The sequence below is a fragment of the Giraffa tippelskirchi genome, chromosome 5 (assembly GCF_054371585.1).
Source record: "Giraffa tippelskirchi isolate mGirTip1 chromosome 5, T2T-mGirTip1v1.2.pri, whole genome shotgun sequence".
Taxonomy (NCBI): domain Eukaryota; kingdom Metazoa; phylum Chordata; class Mammalia; order Artiodactyla; family Giraffidae; genus Giraffa; species Giraffa tippelskirchi.
The window spans coordinates 194,126,864-194,141,664 of NC_137279.1; the positions used below are offsets into that span (position 1 = coordinate 194,126,864).

Below are 14,801 nucleotides of genomic sequence, written 5' to 3' on the forward strand. Positions count from 1 at the left end.
AGTGCCTAAACGGCCCCTTCCTCGTCTAGCTCTGAAGACCTGAAAGGTGTGGGGGCTGAAGGGCATGCAGAAAACAAAATTCTGTAAAGCAATTATCCTTCAATTAAAAAATAAGAAAAGGGTAAAGAAAAAAACACAAAAAACAGTAAAGGTGGGACTTGCCCTCTCAGCCAGCCTCTGCCAGATTCTCCCTGTGCTCATGCATCAGACTAAAATGCTGCTGCCTCCACCGTGTGTCACAGATGAGAACAGAGACACAGAGAGGCTGAGCATCTTGCCCCAGGTCGCACAGCTGCTGAGGGCAGGGCTGAGAACTGGACCCCTGTGGTCGAATCTGGAGTCCAGATGCTGTGATGACCCTGAGGGAGCGGCAAAGACCAGATGGCCCAGGCTGAGTGAGGCACACACATACGTGCACGAGGCCTTCACCTTTGAGGCCACAGAGGTCAGAGGAAACCAGAGGGCAAACCCTAGATTTGCCTGTCTGTCTCAAACCCTAGATTCCTCTCCCTGGACCCAGGAACCGACTGTACCATGACGTAACTGACTTGGCTCCAGAATTATGCCTTCCCAGGGGTTCAGCTACCACTGGACCCCACTGCTCTCAGTAATAAGTGGGGAATAAGTACATAGTCTGGGCTTCAGATTTGTTTGGAGACAAAATTTATTAGGAGTACAAAAAACCACGAAGGCAATTGGCATGAACATCTCCAGAACACTTAAGAAACCCTCTGCTGTTTATCTATCTCCTCTCCTGTCATGAAAGTGGAAGGTCTATTTAATCAATTAATTCTGTGCTTATCACACTCTTTCTTTAAAATGTTTATTTATGTATTTATTTATTCGGCTGCACTGTGTCTTAGTTGCAGCATGTGGGAGCCAGTTCCCCAATCAGGTATTGAACATGGATCTCTGCATTGGAGTCTTGGCCACTAGACCACCTGGGAAGTCTCTCCTCATACTCTTGGGGACAGTAACGGGTCATAGACCTCCTCTGAGGCCCCCTTAGAGCTAAGGCATGGGGTGGCTGCAGTAATCCTAAGATGTGGTTTGTTGGTCATGACTCACTCACACTCCCTGCACACATAGGGCTTCTCCCCTGTGTGTGTCCTCTGGTGTGTGATGAGATGGGACTTCCGACTGAAGCTTCGCCCACACTCCCCGCAAACATAGGGCTTCTGCCCTGTGTGTGTCCTCTGGTGTGAGATGAGATTTGACCTATCCTTGGAGACTTGCCCACACTCTCTGTACTTGTCTCTCATAATCCCTGAGACCCCTGCCCCCATGAATGATTTGCCTGTGCCCTCTGGATTCAGTTTCTGGCTTGTGCTGGGCTCTTCTGTCATTCTCTCATGCACCCCAGAACCCCCCACTTGTCCTCTGGGTGAGTAGGAAGAGGCCCTTGAAATCTTCTTCAGCCTTATGCTTTCCAGCAAAGGTTGGGGCCTTTCCTTAGCCTCGTGACCCTCAGGTTTGTCACTCGGGCTGTGTGGATCAGAATATTACTGCTGCTGATTTTGATTGCCTGGGCAGGGATCCTCTGCTTGGAGGTGGTCTCTTTTAGATGGTCTCAGGAGGGTTTGAGAGGGGTGATTGCGTTGGACATGTTGGCTGAGGAATTTCTGACTAGAGAAGGCCAGAGAGCAGGAGGCACATGGGTGGATCTTGGGCTTCAGTTCTGCTGAAAGAGGAAGCTTTTGGTCAGGTAGCTGGTTTGCCATGGGAAGGCCTGCCCACTAATCATCTTAGTGTTGACAGCACACAATTTGTCTCCCATCAAGTGTGTCTTTACAGTCCACTTTTCCATTCCATTCTTATTCGCTACATCTACAGAAATCCAGGAAGCCTGTGTCAAGGGCCTTTTCTACATATCACCCAGACTATGGACCTTCCAGCAGCATCAGAGGCAGCGTCTCTCCTGATACAGGTGGATCTGCAGGGACCTTTCCCTGCGTGTAAGTATCTGAAAAGTCATGTCACCGTGGTCATAGGTATTTTACCCTACTGAGAGATAAGACTCTTGATGACTTAGGTGGAATCTTCCTGAGCAGCTCCCTGTGAGGGGAAAGGGTCTATTAAGTTAGGGGCGCCTGGCCTGGAGCTCTCTGGATATGGGAGGCAGCACAGGGGGTAGTTAGAGCAGGTGTGAGTAAAGCTGACTTTGCGGCTCCTGGTTCAAAGAGCAGCCTTTGTGCCGATCTCTGCAGGAAGTGGGTTTCAGACTGGATGAGACCGAGTGGCCCAGGTCCCACTGACTACAGGTCTCTGGCTCCTGCTGCCCAAACTGATTCACAAATTGCTCCTCTCTGAGTTTTCCATAAATCAGAAAATAAAGGCATGTCCTTTCTCAAGCCTCAGCAGTATTCATACCTCATTTATTTCATTCAGTCTTAGTCCATTTAACATGCACTAGGAAGTCCTGTTTAAGAATACATCTCCAGCCAGACTCCTCACACCCTCACTCCCGTGCACCTTCAGCCAGCCCACTCTCCCCTCATGTCTGGCAATGAACTGACCTCTGAGGGGACTCCCCGCTGCTGTCTCTTCCCCAAAATGAACCAAAGCATCGTCACAGAACAGAGAACGTGCCGCTTGCAGCTGAAAGCCTCACGGTTGTTCTGTGTCACCCAGGAAGACCCCCGGGGCCTGCACGTGGACACGGGCCCTGAGGCTTCCGGTCCAGCCTCCTTCCTCGCCCTCTGTGCTTCCTCCTGCGACCTCGGGCATGGCCTCTCGTCCCGGCCCTGGGGCTGCGGCACTGGCTGCTCCCCTGCCTGGAATCCTTTCCCAGGGGTGTTATCTCTGCAGAGACCCTGCCCCACCATCCTGCGCCACACCCCACCCTCTGCTCAGGCTGATCCGAGGCACTTTTCCTGCGCTGTTTTCCTCAGAGCACCAGCCCCTGTCTGGTATGAAGCCCGTGCTGCCCCAGGGCAGTGGTTTTGTCTGTTTCGGTGGGTGGAGCCCTGTCTGGCACAGAGTATGAGCTCACATGACAACAAACTGAAACAGTGGCTGAATGCAAATCACTGTACACGTGTCGCTTAGAAATGGGAGGAAATGAGGGAGAAACAGGGAGAGGTGAGAGGGTGGGTAGGTGCTGGGAAACTTGCTGTTTGCTTCTGAGCCTTTCAGCAGAAGGTGATGTGACATAGTTTTTGCACAAAATTTTGAAAATTTGAAGTAACATTTTTAATATAAAAATCTTTCCTAACAGTCATATGAAATGAATCAAATTCTGAGGCATTTTAATGACGACTTGACTGACTTTAGACTGGATTGTACTCTGCTTTGGAATTGGACCAGGGAGGCTCCCCAGGATGGGCTGGGGCGCTGGAAGAGGGGTGGCGCTCCTCTCCCGGCCGCGAGCTCGCTCTTCCCCCTGCTGTCCTGCTTGATGCCGAGGTGCTGGCCATACTCCTCCCCGTACCAGACCAACAGCTCCCAGCCCAGCCTGACCACCTGGCAGGTTCGGTAGAAGATCTGCCCGTGATACTGGAAGGGTACCAGGTTCTGCTCCTAGTCGTCCCGGGCACAGTTCACATACCTGGGGTCGAGGCCAGGAGACGGAAAGAAACCTCAGGTGATGAGTGCCCTCCAGGGTCGGACCATGCCCAGCTCCTTGCCTTCAGGCTCTGAGGCTGCCGTGGTTCCCACCGCCCCTCATGGGGACCTTCTGTTCACACCTTTGACCAGGCCGTGTGAACTCTTATTTACAGATCCTGTTTCCAGTTCTTTTCCTGGCTCGAATGCTTTTCTCTCCTTACTTAATTAGTCATTTTCCAGAGCCCAGTTCTAGACTCATCTAGTCCACCTGGACTGTCCACTAGGCTGGTGACCTCCAGCTCCCCTAAACTCTAAATTAAGTTCTCTTTCATTCCACAGGACTTGGTGCTCCTTGGCTAGCACACACCCCTCAGCACTCACCCCAGCCTGCCTTCTCTCCCGAGGCTTTTCTTCAATCTCCCCACGTGTATCCAGGGTCCTACTTACTTGCCCACCCCGTCCCATGGAAACTTGGAGCGTGCTCTGACATAGCTTGAGACCCAGAACAGTAATAGTTTATTCACTTTCTGCCTGCCCTGGTGAAAGGAGAGGCCTTCAGAGAATGGCCATGCTCACAGCCATCCTGCCCCCCATTCCTTCCCACACCTCAGGGCTCACTTCTCACTGGAACCGAGCCTGGGGAAGTTGTTGCCCACATGGACTCAAGGTCTCCTGTGTTAGGTTATCCTGGCGCTGTGCAGTTACTCAAAGATAGAAAAATTAAGGTTAATGTTCCTAAAATCAATTGGCTAATGTCTGTCTGCAGTATGTTCTCCAAAAGGACATGGTTTGTGTGATCTACTTTAGTAATGAAGTTCGCTGACTAAATTGAAACATTAAGTGCTTGGTAAGTGTCAATTAAGTGAGTTAAAGTGTCCCTGGTGAATCTAGACTCCTCAAGTTGTTTTCAAGCCCCCCAGTTTTGTTCAGCATATAGCCTTATATTTTGAGGGCACATGCTATATTTTTATTTCGTTCTTTCTAATGTCTTTTGAAGTGAAAAAGCATGATATGGAGGGAAAAGAGGAAAGAAGATGTGAAAGCTATTGAGGGAGACAGGTTGAGAAGGAAAGGGGTGTGGGCTTGAGGGAAGAGCAACATCTACAAACTGCAGACTCACTGCACTCACCTCATCCAGTTGGCCAAAGACGTGTCCTTTCTATCCACATACTCACAGCAGTTTCTCCCTTTGGTGATCTGAGTGTCAGAAAAAGAGTTACAATCTTTCTTCTCGCTTTTATTTATTTATTTATTTTTTGGTAGGAAGCAATAGAAGAACTATTTCTCTATGCTGTCATTGGTGCTCTTCAGCCTGCATGGATTCAGCTGCTTTCATCAAGAGCCTCTTTAGTTCTTCTTTCCTTTCTGCCATAAGGGTGGTGTCATTTGTATATCTGAGGTTATTGATATTTTTCCTGGCAATCTTGATTCCAGCTTGTGCTTCATCCAGCCCAGTGTTTCTCAGGATGTACTCTGCATATAAGTTAAATAAGCAGGGTGACAATATACAGCCTTGACATATTCCTTTTTCTATTTGGAACCAGTCTGTTGTTCCATGTCCAGTTCTAACTGTTGCTTCCTGACCTGCATACAGATTTCTCAAGAGGCAGGTCAAGTGGTGTGGTATTCCCATCTCTTTCAGAATTTTCCACAGTCTGTTGTTCCATGTCCAGTTCTAACTGTTGCTTCCTGACCTGCATACAGATTTCTCAAGAGGCAGGTCAAGTGGTGTGGTATTCCCATCTCTTTCAGAATTTTTCACAGTTTATTGTGATCCATACAGTCAAAGGCTTTGGCATAGTCAATAAAGCAGAAATAGATGTTTTTCTGGAACTCTCTTGCTTTTTCCTTGATCCAGCAGATGTTGGCAATTTGATCTCTAGTTCCTCTGCCTTTTCTAAATCCAGCTTGAACATCTGAAAGTTCACAGTTCACTATTGTTGAAGCCTGGCTTGGAGAATTTTGAGCATTACTTTACTAAAGTAAAGTGTGAGATGAGTGCAATTGTGCAGCAGTTTGAACATTCTTTGTCATTGCCTTTCTTTGGGACTGGAATGAAAACTGACTTAACAACCTAGATGTTTTCAATTGCATATGCTAAAAGAACCAGCTTTACAGTTTCCAAGAAAAAAAAAGTTTCATTTTAACCAATTTTCTCTGAAGTCCAAGGAATATCATGGCCATCCTGCATCAAAAAGTCATCTTTCCTTTATGTAGTCGTAGTTTGATGCCTAAATTATGGACCCAATGGTGCTCAAATTGACTCTGATATCAGGGGCAGATCAGCTGATAAAAAGCTTGGATGGTCCCTCTGGAGGGAAGTGAGACCTTGGTCCCATCAGAAGAATCTGAGGGCTTAAGGGAATTTGCAGGAGTGGGGAAAGCTTGATCCATCCTACATGTACCATAATCTTAAATAATGCTTATTTACTTTACTGAAGTAAAAAAAAGATTATAAAAACAAATATAAATCACTGAAAGGTAAAGAAATTCATAATCTGTGATCGAAAGCTACATTCTAAGAAAACTGTTCTCTTAACCTAGAGACTAGACTAAATTCCAGTCTGCTACCAGCTTACCAGATAACAAAAAATATTGTTTACGGGTAAGCTTAGAAAAGTCTTTTCCATATATCTTGAAGTAGCAGTATTTTTGCAAAGGCATCAGTGTGAAACCATAGAAGGCATGTTTAAAACCTGATTAAGTTGAAATTGACAAAGTAATCTGGTCATTGCTGTGACTTGAAACACTTTAATATGATGACTAGAATTATAACTGACAGCATTTTACCAGAACGTATCAGATTTTCATGAATGTCACATAATTTCTAGGATATCTATATTAGTATCATCAACCATACAATATAACTTGAGAACATTCATCACTCCTCTGACAACACTTCCCATGCAGTTTAACAGGCCAAATGAACTCAGGTTGTTTAATATCTCTCTTTGGGAGGTCTCAGAGGCCCTCTGAAGCATCCCGAAGTTAGCTAGAAGTCAATTATTTAAGAAAGTTTGTTCATAAATATCAAAAGGGTTTATAACAGGTAGGATCACATAAGTCACTGTGAAATAATACTTATCCACTTAGGCAAAGTTAACAAAAGATTTCAAAGGTAAACCTAGAACAGATCACTTAAGAGGTAAAGAAACTTAAAATCCATTAGCAAAGGCAGTTCAATATCTCAAGAAAACTTGTACTAGGCACAAAACTCTTTTCTGGGGGTCCACTTTCCATAAAACCTCCTTATCCCTTTCTGTACCGATTCCTTTGCTCCTCCTATTCTGAAACTGCCACCTATAAGTCAGAACTACTTTTTCCTTCATAAAATGTGATTTCATTCCTCACACAACAAGACATACATTTTCCTTAAGCAACCAAGAACTGACTTTTTTATTGGCATTCTATAGATTGGTGAACATATGTATCAGTAATATTATCTAAAAAAATTTTTTTTGCTTTCTTATATTGAACATCTCAGGATGGCACCAGACACTATTCATGGATTGTCAAACATCTCTTTAGTTTCTGTGTAAGAGGAAGGTCCTGTCAAATAGTGAATGTTTCAGAACCTTAATTTATTTGCAAATGATCTAGCTATTCAATACACTGTCATCACTTAGTTTAGCACAACGATAGAAATTCAGGTAACCAAAATCTGGAGAAACTATTGTAAATTCAGTTCAGTTCATTTGCTCAGTCGTGTCTGACTCTTGGTGACCACGTGGACTGCAGGATGCCAGGCTTCCCTGTCCATCACCAACTCCTCGGGCTTGCTCAAAGTCATATCCATCGAGTCAGTGATGCCATCCAATCACCTTATCCTCTGTCGTCCCCTTCTCCTCTGCCTTCAATCGAGACTATTATAGACAGATATTTTAAAGTATAACTATTTTTAATAGTTTATCTAAAAGCTCATATCGTATTTACATTTTTTAGGAGTTTTTTTTTTGTTTGTTTGTTTTTAGAGGTGCTTTCTTTGTTGACAAGCTTGTAACAGATATAACAATATAGCAGTATTTAACTTATAATAAACTTGCTGCTAAGCGGCTAAGTCGTGTCCGACTCTGTGCAACCCCACAGACGGCAGCCCACCAGGCTCCTCCGTCCCTGGGATTCTCCAGGCAAGAACACTGGAGTGGGTTGCCATTTCCTTCTCCAATGCATGAAAGTGAAAAGTGAAAGTGAAGTCGCTCAGTCATGTCCGACCCTTAGCGAACCCATGGACTGCAGCCTACCAGGCTCCTCTGTCCATAGGATTTTCCAGGCAAGAGTACTGGAGTGGGTTGCCATTTCCTTCTCCGATAATAAACTTAGGCACTATAAAAATTTTATGCTTAAAGTTAATGACTCAGACGTGTCTATATTAGAGTAGCAAAAAAAAAAAAATACTAGATATTTAATATTGACTATTTCCCAGTTCACGTGAATCTAAAATTCATTTAGGTCATTTTTTTCTTGTATTTAGAACTGTTTGGTTTGTAAGGGCTTCATTTTCTTTAGATTATTTAAATAAGAACTCATTTACAACTTCAGCAATATTATCAAAAAACAGAAGACTCACACTGAGACATACATAAAACCACACAGACAGACAGACAGAGATCTTCTAGTTTTCCGCCCAAGATTTAAAATATCTCTTTGACCTTCTTTTTTTGGGGGGGGGGCTTGAAGTTCTCATTTGCCGAAGGCTGAGTTCTCAGGCAAAGTGGGCAGTATTTTTCAAGGAAAGGATTAACTTCAAGCTTTGCCCTAGGCAGGGCTTTTTAACAAGCTAATTGTTCTTAATTGCATATGCAAAAGAACCAGCTTTACAATTTCCAAGAAATTTTTTTTTATTTTAACCAATTTTCTCTGGTTCTATAGAATATCATGGCCATCCTAGATCAGGTCATCGTTCCTTCCTGTAGTCATAGTTTTATCCCTGAATTATAGACAGATCAGCGGATAGAAAGCTCGGGTTGTCTCGGTGGGGTGGATTTGCTCGCTGATGGATTTCACCTGGCGGCAGTAGCGAGGCCCGCGGGCCTCTCTTGGGAGCGGGCGTTTGGGCGGAGCACACCTGGCCGCGTCGGGGGCGGAGCGCGCCTCCTCCGAGCTCCTAGGCTGTGTGTCTCGGGTCTCAGGGGTCTCCATTGCGGCTGGGAACGCCCATTTCGTGGGCTCCTGGGTCCCCGTCGATCGGCATCCAGTGAGCGGAGCGGAGGGGTGCGGACCACAGGTAAGGGAACTGGGGCTCTGGCGCGGGGCGGAGTAGGGAACCACGTATTCCGCCCTGTCTGTTGGCACAGTCTTGGAGCCCCCTAACCTGGCGGTGGCAGAAAGGCCTCGCCAATGGGGTCAAAGCCTTTACCACTTTACCCCGTCGCCTAAAGCTCAGACCCACGTGGTTTTCCCAAGCAGCCTAGTGCCTGCAGCGAGGTCCCCAGGAAGTCCAAGGGATTTATCCTGCCTGGTGATTTCACCTGCTGGGACTCCACAACTCTTCCGCTGGCCGCCTGGCCCAGCCCTGCTTCCGGCAGTTTGCAGCCCAGCGGGCCCTTGACCACCTTCTGGGATGGGAAAGGGAGGGGTCCACGAATTGCACCCTAGAAACTTAGTAGGGTGCATGGATTTAAAAGCCTGGCGGCCACCCAGGCGGAAAAGAAGGGAGGAGGGCACCTGGCTGCCCTTTCATGGTGGCATCTGTGGCTGTCCTGCTGAGAGGGGGGCCTTTCCATGGGGACCCTGTGCAATAAGTGTGGTGTTTTGGAACTGAATAATTAGAACGTGTAGAATTTTTAAATTATGTGGTGCTTTAATTAAAAAAACACAAAAGCTCCAAGTTTTTTGCAAATTGAGGTCTAAAAATTGAAGGCCTATTTTCCTTCCACTGTGGCATTCTATGAAGAAATGTGCGTGTTTTTCAGAAAAGAGTCAGAAAAGTGAGGGAAACAGAAAACCCAGAGGTGCCCCTGTAGTTTGGTGAAGGCCTTAGGAGGTCACTCATAAATGCTGCTGGCTGTCAGGAGGCAGTCTCTTCCTGTGGCTGATGGGCACAGAGCTCTGAAGGCTTGTCCTTTGCATGGATGTTCTTGTTTATGGAAATCCAGCTCGGAGCCATCTCCTGATATGTAAGAATTTCCCAGACTAGACCCCTAGGCAAATCCCGCAGGGCCAGGGACTCCTTCCTTTATTGTATTTGTCTGTTTGAAAAGCAGCAATGCCATATTTTTCTGTAAATCTGGTCTATCATCCCGGGCTTGGAGTAATATTTCCCATCCCTCTCAATAGGCTTGGGTTCCAGGAATGAATTATAGTCAGTTGTCCATGATTTTACAGATGAGGAAACTGAGACCCAGAGAGGGCGGAGGACGGTCCAAGGGAGAATGTGATATCCTTCCGGGAACCCTGGCTCCGGGGTTTGTAATGAGCCTCCTCCCCAGCATGTGTCAAGTGCCGTCCGTTTCCCGTGCGCTCTGTTTCTATTTCTGTTCCCTGGTGGCTCAGTTGGTAAAGAGTCTGCCTGCAATGCGGAGACTCGAGTTCAATCCCTGGGTCGGGAAGATGTCCTGGAGAAGGAAATGACAGCCCACTCCAGTATTCCTGGCTGAAGAATTCAATGGACTGAGGAGTCTTGTGGGCTACAGTCCATAGGGTCACAAAGGGTTGGCTGAGTGAGCGAACACTTGTTTCTATTATTATTTCATCAGCGCCACCTCAGATCATCAGGCATCAGATCCTAGAGGTTGGGGGCCCCTGCTTTAGTTCCCTCTTTCGTCTTCTACGTAGCTCCAGCCTGCTTCCTCCTCCTCTTCTTCCTGGAGAACTGCCTGCTGGGCTTCTCTGAATGTGACTGAGTCTCCTTCCCTCACTTCCTTTTCTCTGAGCCTCCTCTCGTCTCCTAGCTGGCTTTCCCTGATCTCCATTTAGGCACTTTTGCCCCAGGTGGTGCTAGTGGCAAAGAACCTACCTGCCAATGCAGGAATTCGATCCCTGGGTTGGGAAGATCCCCTGGAGGAGAGCACTCCAGTATCCTTGCCTGGAAAATTCCCCTGGACAGAGGAGCCTGGCGGGCTCGGACAGTCAGACATGACTGAAGCGACTTAGCACAGCACACCGGAGGCCCTTTGAACTGCAGACTCATGTGATTGTTTTGGCTCCTTGGAGTCCCTTGTCACTCCACGTGTATGTTAGGGTCAGCTTGTGTATTGCTTCCTAAAGGCCTCAGAGGGTAACAGGCAGGAAGGCCAGGGGTCTCCGGACAGAGGGAACAGGCTGCAAGTGTCGGTCGTTTTTATCTCTCTCTTAAGAGGCAGGAGGAAACAAACTAGTGTTCCATTTTTTCCCCTTCTTGATACAAATTTAAAAGGAGGTTTCTCTTAAAAACCTGTGTTGCCAAACTCCTGGCTCCACCTGAACTTAACTTTTCTCAAACCTTGAGCTAAGCAATGCATTTTTCTTATGGAAATGTTTGTCTTAAGCTATGTTAATGTGCTATGTATTTACCCTAGACTCTGTCTTCAAGTCGGTTCCTCCTAAAGGCTCAGAACTGACTTGACAAACCAGTATGTTTTACTCATACCTTGTTCTCCTAATCTACGTTAATGAAACTATATATTTGCTTGGAAATCTGCCTTTCTTCAAGATTCATGTCAATCATTTTATGGCCTGGGATGGCTCACCTGCTGCCAATGTTATCTCATGCATGTTGTGGGTGAGGGGCCTGGTGCTATTTTCTGATACGTTGTCTTTATTTAATTAGCAGACTGCTAGTGGCTGTATAACATCTGGCTAAAGACTAGCAGGGGGTACTCTTTCTGCCCCCTTCTGATGTCTATGTCAGCAGCTTTCTCTATCTCTTTTATACTTTAATAAAACTTTATGACACAAAAGCCCTGAGCAATCAAGCTTCGTCACTGGCCCTGGATTGTATAATTTCCAGTGTGCCAGTCTTGTCATCCTCATTACATCCGTGGCAAAGTATTTTATTAATGCTGGCATTATTGAAAGGGAATTGTTTTTTCAAATTCCTTTTCAGATTGTTATTTGCTAGTGTATACAGATAGAACTGTGTAATCATTCATTTTTATCAGTTTGGACAGCTTGATAGTTGTCTTTACATTCTTTACTTTCTCATAATTTAAGATTAGCCTGGCTTAAGTATTTACTGTCTCACCCCTAGTCTCAGTCATTTCTTCAAAGAACTTCTGTCCTTTTTTTTTTTTTAACATTAAATTATTTTTGACTATGCTGGGTCTTTGTTGCTAGATGTCCAGTTGTAGTGAGCAGAGGCTACCCTCTCGTTGCTGTCCCATGGCTTCTCATTGCAGTGCTTTCTCTGGTTGCAGAACTTGGGCTCTGGAGCATGCAAGCTTCAATAGTTGTATGGGGGCTTAGTTGTCCCTGGGCCTGTGGAATCTTCCAGGACCAGGGATTGAACCCGTGTTCCCTGCATTGGTAGGCAGATTCTTTACCACCCGGCCACCAGGGATGTTTCCTGTTCCTTTTTATTACAGAATGATATTTAAAACATACATGTAGGAGCTACATATACTCAGCTGACAATACATGGAAATATATACATGTATTCCAGCTTACCTCTGAACATATTCAGTTAAAGGTAATTTGTGATGATGTCTCCAACCTGATCCACCATGACATGGATGTTGTAACCTTTCCTTTTGTGTATCTGTAACGTCACATTCCAATGGTAAGATACCTGACCTCCACCACTTGTTATGTATTGAATTCAGTGCTTGTCCGATGGGGTTGCTGAAAAAACTGTCAGACTGTCTTCCAAAGGGGGCTGTGCATGCATCCCACCAGTGTCTTGAGTGTGTTTTTGTCTGATCGTTTACTATCAGTATACCCTCCGTGGCCAGGTGTCTATTTCAGTCTTTATCAACTATGAATGGGCTTGTTTGCTCTAGCGTTCTTGGACAATTTGAGTACAGATTCTTTGTCAGATATGCATTTTTTAGGAAAATGATTTTATTTATTTTTGGCTGAGTTGGGTCTTTGTGTGTGGGCTTTTCTCTAGTTTTGGTGAGCATGGGCCATAGTTAGTGGTGTGCGGGCTTCTCACTGCAGTGGCTCCTCTTGCGGGGCACAGGCTCACGGGCTTCAGTAGTTGCAGTATGTGAGCTCTGCGCTGTGGCTTCCAGGATTTGGAGCACAGGCTCAGCCGTTGTGGCACACAAGCTTAGTTGCTCCATAGCATGTGGGATTGTCCCACACCAGGGATCACACCTGCATCTCAAGCACTGGCAGGCGGATTCTTTACCACGGAGCCACCAGGGCATATTTTAGATTCTAGTTTTCCACACATGTATGTGGTGAAAGAGGCCAGGATCAAGAGGTCTGGCAGCTGGGAATCCTCAGCCACAGTTCTGGCTGTGCTATCAAAAGCTCTGGGGCCTTTGGCGAGCGCCTCAGCTTTCCTGGGGCTGTTTCCTCCCCTCAGAAATGCCCTGCTGTTGGACTGTAGCCACCAAGCTCCTCTGTCCCCGGGATTTCTGAGGCCGGAATACTGGAGGGGGTGCCATTTCCTTCTCCACAATACAGCATTTTGAAGATATTTTCTCTTGGATATTGGTTTTGATGAAGGAAAGGGGATCCCTTCCAGGGCTTGAGAGTGGGTTCTTGTCTGACACTTGGAAGTGAGTTGTCCGAGGCCAGAGTGCTGTCCAAGCGAGAGGCTTTATTGGGAAGGACTGCCGGGGCGGAGGGCGGGAGGGCGAGGGAAACAGAGACAACTGCTCTGCCACGCGGCTCACAGTCTCAGGTTTTATGGTCATTGGGTTAGTTTCTGGTTTGTCTGTTGCCCGTCATTCTGAATTGGGATCCTTCCTGGGGGCACACGCGTCCCTCAGCTGAGATGGATTCCAGCGAGGAGGATCCTGGGTGGTTGGTAGGACCTCTGGACTGGAGTCTCCCATCTCCTTTTGACCTCTCCAGAATCCTGGTTGGTGGTAGCTGGTTAGTTCCTGGCTCCTTACCAGGACCTCCTGTTGTAAGACGACTCCTGCAAGCGTTTCCTCTTCTCTGTGGCCTGTCAAGGGCGGGTGGTCAGTGGTTCGTTTAACAGTTTGTCTTTTGGTTCTCTCGAGTAAGGTCCTTCACAGAGTAATTGTATAAAATTGTAAAAGTCAGTGTTTTAAGTAATTTATGTTAATAATTTGGTAAGTTGGCTTTTTTGTTGTGTGTTAGAACTCATCACCAGACCAAAGGTCATGTAGGTCTTTTGTTGTTTTCTAAAATTTTTATAGTTTTTAAAATTGAATTACAGTGTTGTAAAGTTTGTGTTTATGTTCATTTCATTCCATATGTTTTTTTAAGTTATTTATTTTTAGTTGATTGTTCGTTGTTTTACAATATTGGTTTGCTTTGTCATACATCAACATGAATTAACCGTAGGTGTATGTGTGTCCCCTTGCTCTTGAATCTCCGTCCCACATCCCACCCATTCCCACCTCTCTAGGTTATTACAGAGCGCCAGTTTGAGTTCCCTGAGTCATACCGCAAATTCCCATTTGTTGTCTGTTTACAGATGTTGGTACACATGCATCCATGCCACTCTCTCCATCCATCCCACCCTCTCCCTCTTGTTCCCCACCCTTGTCTGTAAGTCTGTTCTCTATGTCTGTATCTCCATTGCTGCTGTGTGAACAGATTCGTCAGTACCGTCCTTCTAGATTCCATATTTTTCTCTTTCTGACTGACTTCCCTGTTTAATACGCTCTAGGTCCATCCACTTCATTAGAACTGACTCAAATGTGTTCCTTAGGCTCTAATTGTTCCTTAGACTTGTTTTGAGGAGGGTCATGGAGATATTCTGCTCCATTTCAGTTTGGGCTTCCAGTCTGAGTGCTCACAGCACAGCTGCTTCTGGGTGAGCGCTCTGGGCTCTGTGAGCGTGGGGCTGCCCGCTCTTCTCTGGCGGCCCACAGTGGGCACCATACGCCCCTCTGACCCGCGGGCACAGGACGCTTTGCCTTCAGACTCGGATTGGTGACCAACTGGCGGGAGGTTTGTCTCCTCAGGGCCGTCAGGGCTCTGGCTTCTGGATAACGGGGCTGCGTCCAGGCTGAGAGGAGCGGGGTCACCTCAGTGCCCGCCAGCAGGGAGGTGCTGCAAGAGGGAAAAATGAGGGTGAAGTAGAGATTTCCTGTGTCCAGCTGAGCGCTGACCGGAGGTCCATCTCAGAGGACTCAGGGGGGAAAGAGCTCCATGTGCAAAATGGTGGGTTTTTAGTTAGATTTCTGTTAGAT

General features: G+C 46.4%; 1 long non-coding RNA gene and 1 pseudogene across 1 annotated transcript in view; one reads left to right on the plus strand and one right to left on the minus strand.

The window, feature by feature from the left end:
* The window catches only part of LOC145506314 (uncharacterized), a 34,930-nt gene that overhangs the window by 18,304 nt on the left and 1,825 nt on the right, over positions 1–14,801 (plus strand). The window lies entirely within an intron of this gene.
* On the minus strand, positions 6–8,685 carry LOC145507940 (histone-lysine N-methyltransferase PRDM9-like; annotated as a pseudogene).